This window comes from Enhydra lutris, unplaced genomic scaffold (genome assembly GCF_002288905.1).
Source record: "Enhydra lutris kenyoni isolate GAN:26980312 unplaced genomic scaffold, ASM228890v2 scaffoldscaffold56, whole genome shotgun sequence".
NCBI lineage: Eukaryota > Metazoa > Chordata > Mammalia > Carnivora > Mustelidae > Enhydra > Enhydra lutris.
Window position 1 is genome coordinate 9,869,676 of NW_019154140.1, and position 6,000 is coordinate 9,875,675.

Below are 6,000 nucleotides of genomic sequence, written 5' to 3' on the forward strand. Positions count from 1 at the left end.
TGGCTCTGGAAGGTGCCCACTGAAAGGGGGAATGCGAGTTGGAACTCCACTCGCCATGCTAACGCACACAACTGCGCCCTAACACCTCTGTGTTTGGGCGGGAGTAAGAACACCTTTTTCAGATTTGCACAAAGATACCCTACAGGCTTACGGTGGCTCTGGGTTTCCCAAGTGCCTACAATTCCTCCTGTCACCCCCTTGGTCCATCATCCCTTGGCATGTGTCTTAGAGTTCCTCACCTCTCCTCACCCATTGAAATGTGACTCTGGGACCTTGTGACCCGCTGCTGAATCCCTGTTTACCCACTCATCTCTGCCCTAGCTTCACACTTCAGACCGATTCCATTTGAATCACTGCTGTCTCAGACTTCAGACCAATTCTGTCCCTGGCTCAATGATTACCTGGGCTGGGAATCAGGGTATCTGGGGAAAGCCCAGCTTCTGTGGAAGAAAGTGCCAGAAGCATTAAATAGAAAATAATAATTCTAATTATATAATAAATAATTATATAATAATTCTAATAAAATAATAGTGCAGAAAAGAATATAGGGAAGTATATTCTGAAAAGAGAGGGGTTCCCTAAGGACAGATGCAAAGGGACCAGTTAGAGAGAGGCCAAGGATGACGTGAGCCTGGCATGGAGGGCTAAGCTGGTGGGCACGTGAGAACAGGAAATCTTGATCTGGAAGGGGCTTCGGGGGCAGAGCAAGTGCTGTCTGCTGCTCTCCCCGAGACACACAGTGCACCGGGCATCAGGGAGCTGGGAGCTTCGAGCTGCATCGAGGGGTAGTGGTGGGCTGATATCTAGAAAGTGCCTGAAGCCATGCTTGGCTCACAGTAGCTGCCGCATACGTGTTTGATGCATAAACACGGGCTCAGCATTGACATTCCCTGGTTGCTCTTTCTCTCAGAAGGCAGCCTTGCTCAAGCAGCTCTCCAGTGTCCCAGGCAAGCCACAGGAGGTCCCTCCGGGTCTGCAGGCAGAACTGACCCTACATAGGAGTTTCTCACCCACACGTCTGTTATCTTTACTCCATGATCCTCTCTTTCCCCTGCCTACCTGTGGAATGGGTTGTCCTGGAAGAATCCTATACACGCCAGTCCCCAAATGCTCTATAATGAGACTGGACCATAAACGCCTTGAAGACAGGACCCCATTCTATCATGTCCATTTTCATATTCCCAAGAAAGTGCACAAGAGATGTTCATTAACTTTGTTAAATGAACACATGGCCCGACTCTGAGGCAGCATTAACCCAGAACAATATGCTAATTGGGTATGACGACATTTAAGGAGAAGTCAGATCTACACCAAATAGACAAATTACAGAGCAGGCTCAGCTGGGTCCATGCCGAGGGTCTGCTTCCTGGTGTAGGTGTGAAAAAGGAAAAAATCCCTGCACAGTCCAGAGAAAGTCCCGCCTTCACAACATGTCCTTGACCGGGCTCCTCGACGTAATGTTTGAGCCTGCACATGAAGCTTCGTCCCATCTGACCAAAAACAGAGAGACAATTCAAACACCAAAGCAACCTGTCCCCGGGGTCACAGTGTTTCGGAAGACGGGACGAAGTGAGAAGTGGGGAGGAAAAGCTGAACCTGTTTCCACGGCAGCCCGGAAAAGCATTCTTCTCCCTGCCCCCAGCCTGAACTGCCCAAACCTGCCTGGTCTGGGTTGTCTAGAAAGGATATTGCTAGTGCCCAAGGAGGAGTCGTGCCAGGGTTCAAATTGCCCAGAAGTCCGGGAAACTAATGGAAAATGCAAATGCAGTATCAATTGCAGGCAAAACCAAGGGTCTAAATCTGGAGCCCAGACTTGGGGCAAATAGCTTCAAAACTCACACAGAGAGGACTCACCCTTTACAGCAAGCCTAGAAAGCTGTCCAGACGGTTCAGGGCATTGAGACCAAGAGAACTTGTCCAGACTATCTGTCCCACCTTTGCTCAGCCTGCCCTCTGCTGGAGAGACTCATGTCTGGTGGGATGGAGCCGAAGGAGATTCCAGAATTCTACTCACATCCTACTCATCCTTCAGGGTCCAACTTAAACGTCATCTCCTCTGGGAAGCCTCCCCGGGTTCTTGCAGCCAGAAGCAAGTTCTTTCCTGTGAGCTCTCGCCAGACCTTAATTTACACTTCTCTACCTGTCTATCTTGCAGAGACAGGTGTTTGTAAGGTGCTGTCTTATGTCATATCATGGTTATACAGTTTATATGTTATTTCCCTGATTAATTTGTGAGCTCCCACGGGAAAAAGATTTTTTTTTTGAAGTTTACTCCCAAAGGATTTTGTACTTGCTAGAAATGTCTCTGACAACTAAACCCTGAATTTACACCATTAAAGACAGGCTCTCGGGGGCGCCTGGGTGGCTCAGTGGGTTAAAGCCTCTGCCTTCGGCTCAGGTCATGATCCCAGGGTCCTGGGATCGAGCCCCACATTGGGCTCTCTGTTCCGAGGGGAGCCTGCTTCCTCCTCTCTCTCTCTCTCTCAGCCTGCCTCTTTGCCTACTTGTAATCTCTACCTGTCAAGTAAATAAATAAAATCTTTAAAAAAACAAAGACAGACTTTTGAGGGATGCCTGAGTGGCTCAGTTGGTTAAGCATCTGCCTTCAGCTCAGGTGATGATCCCAGAGTCCCGGGATCAAGTCCTAGATTGGGCTCCCTGCTTGGCGGGGAGCCTGCTTCTCCCTCTTCCTGCTGCTCCCCCTGCTTGTGCTCTCTCCCTCTGCCCTGACAAATAAAAAAATCTTAAAAAAAAAAAAGACAGTCACTTGAATTCAAATGCATCTCCAAAAAAGACCCAGTTAAAACCTATCTATGAAAAAATGAAAACATGTTGCTTGCTCTGTGCGTCATTAACCACTTACGGCATTAGCACACTAACAGAGCCCAGAGCTCAGAGCCATGGTGTTATGGGAGATGTTTTCTGATGGCAAAGAGGGGAAGAAAGGAAGAGGGTAATGAATAAAGGAGGAGAGCACTGAGCATGGGGCACCTCTGAAGACAGTTGCCTGGGTAAGGCTGGGGAGAGGTTGGGGCATTAGAGGGAAACAGAAAGTGCTCCTAGGCACTGACCCTGAGAGAGACAGGAGTGGGACACATATCAATGGGGCCATTGTATCATTGTAACATGAAATCATTGGATCAAAATGCCAAAAGAAAACAGTAAAACAAAATTAATAAATACTTAATTACATGTCAGTAAAACATAACATTATGTCAATATCATTAATTGCTAAATTTAGCCTTTTAAGTATTCATTCTATATGAAAAGGACTTGTGGGTTAGATTTTCTCACTTCCTGGGTAGGATTCCTGAGTAGAGAAAGTGACTCCTTAGAACTCGTAACCAATTGCAAATTAAATATTACTCAGAACCAAAGAATTTCCAAAGCAAAATCATAAAAAATCCTTTCAAATTTCCAGGGCAAAATTGTATTTATTGTAGGATATGAGTACATTTTAATATATTTGACATAATAAAAGTAGGAGCCCCTGGGGCTTACAAAGTTTTTAAATGGCCCTATCAAAGATCGATTTCATTCACCCCCTTCAATTTCCCTCCCGGTGACATCACAGGCTTTGCCTGCTGCCGTCAAGCTGCTGGCTTCTCTAAAGGCAAATTTACCTTCTCGTCCACCTGTATGGGCCCATCCCTTACAACTAACTGAGCGATTAAATGCTTGGAATAGATGACTGAGAAGTTTCCCTGTTTCTAAGTGTTATCAATTTCTTACCTGCATTTACAAACAAAAACTGGATACATGTTCTCCACCTTCCCCGTTTCCATAGCTATTAATTTCTTACACCACCACGTTCCTTGTCCTTTCTACTTAACAGTTGAATATCCTCCTTTTAAAAAAGATTTATTTATTTATTTTAGAGAGTGGGGAGGAGCAGACAGAGAGAGAGAGAGAGAGAATCTCAAGCAGACTCCCTGCTGAGTGAGGAGCCTGATGGGAGTGGGGGAGGGGGGCTCTATCTCAGGACCCTGAGACTACAACTTGAGCTAAAATCAAGAGTCAGATGTCCAGCTGAGTGAGCCACTCACGTGCCCCAAATCTCCTTCTCAAAACCCATAATTGGGAGGAAAGTATTAGCAGCCCTCCCCCTCAAAATGGTCCGAAGTGGGGAGAAACATGTACAGCCCTTCAGGAGGCAGAAGCAGTTTGCATCTAGTCAGAAAACAGTGAGCTACAGAATGTAGTTAAAAAGAACCCAAGTCAGGGCCCCTGACTGGCTCAGTTGCTTGAGTGACTGACTTTGGCTCAGGTCATGATCCTGGAGTCCTGGAATCGGGTCCCACATCAGGCTCCCCACTTGGCGGGGAGTCTGCTTCTCCCTCTGACCTTCCCCCTCTCATGCTCTCTCTCAAACAAATAAGTAAAATCTTAAAAAAAGAAAAAAGCTCAAGGCATTTTATGCCGAAACAACGTAGACTACAGGACACAGAGGATGCGGGAGTGAGCCCCAGAGAGGCCTGATGGTCAAGAATGAGCATTTTTTAATTTGCAAGAGAGACAGTGATGAGGATCCTTCTCCTTCGCCTCCTTGTCTTCCTCCTCCTCCTTTCTTTCCTGTCTTACTCTTGCTAGAGATGGAAAAGATTGCCAAGAAGTCTGGAAGGATAGCCACATGGAGTAAGGAGAGGCCAGGGATTCAAAAAAGGCAGAGCAGGCAGTGGGGGGTTGGAGGGCCTGGTCAGAGTGAGGCTGCAGGGAGCTGGACCCTGATGCACCAGATCAGAGAGGCGGGGCTTAAGTCCACAGTTAAGGGAAAAAAGAAGAAAATCCAAGGCTTCGTAGTGTTTTCTCTGTTTGCATCTAAAAACCTAGGTGGGCCCTCGGGTGGCTCAGTCGGTTAAGTGTCTGCCTTTGGCTCAGGTCATGATCCCAGGGTCCTGGGATAGAGTCCTGCATCGAGCTTTCCACTAGGCGGGGAGTCCGCTTCTCACTTTCCCTCTGTTCTCTCTTTCTTTCTCTCTCTCCGAAATAAATAAAATCTTTAAAAAAATAAAAATAAAAACCTAGAGAATGCAACAAAGTGATTTTTATTCAGGGGCTAGTCTGTATCAGGCAGGAGGACACAGCAGTGAGCAAAATAGATCGAGTGCCTGTTTCATGGCACTGAGTTTCTAGTCTGGGAGAAAGACCACACGCAAATGCATGGCAAATAGATGTGATGTGATCCTGGGTTATGATCCCTGCTACAGAGACACAGAAAGCAGGGAAGAGGGACAGAGACTGACAGGATTATGGGGGGAGATGACTTTAGATAGTGTAGCCAGAGAAGGGACTGAACTGTTCCAGTATCTGCATAAGGAAGTGTCCCAGGGAAGAGTGACAGCACATGTGACCAAGTGCTAGGCTTGGAGGGAAACGAGGTTGGGGACCTGGTCATGTGAGCAGAGTCCCGGGCTCAGTAGTGTGGGGAGATCGACATGTAAAACATTGAAATGCAGTACAACAGGAAGGAAAACATCAGAGGGCACCGTGAGACCTCCAGTAAGTATCGTCATGGGAAATATTTGTTCCAAATACATATGTGTACATTCATCAAGTCATAACATACACAGTATCTTACACTAGGTTTCCTAGTCAGAAAGTTTGAAAGCCACTGATGTGAAGTTACTTAATCTGGACCTGGATCGTCTTTACACACACACACACACACACACACATTTATATAATATACATATACGGTTGACCCTTCAACAACACAGGGTTTAGGGGTGCCAACCCCTATCCAGGTATAACAAAATACTTAAAAGTTAACTACTATTGGCCTATGGGTTGACTAGAAGCCTTACTGATAACACAGTTGATTAACACATATGTATATGTCCTATGTATTATATACTGTATTCTCACCATAAAGCCAGCTAAAGAAAACCAAATCTTACTAAGAAAATCATAAGGAAGAGAAAATACATTTACAGTATATACTGTATGTATCCAAAAAAAATTCCCTTATAAGCAGAGCCACATAGTTCAAATCCATGTTCA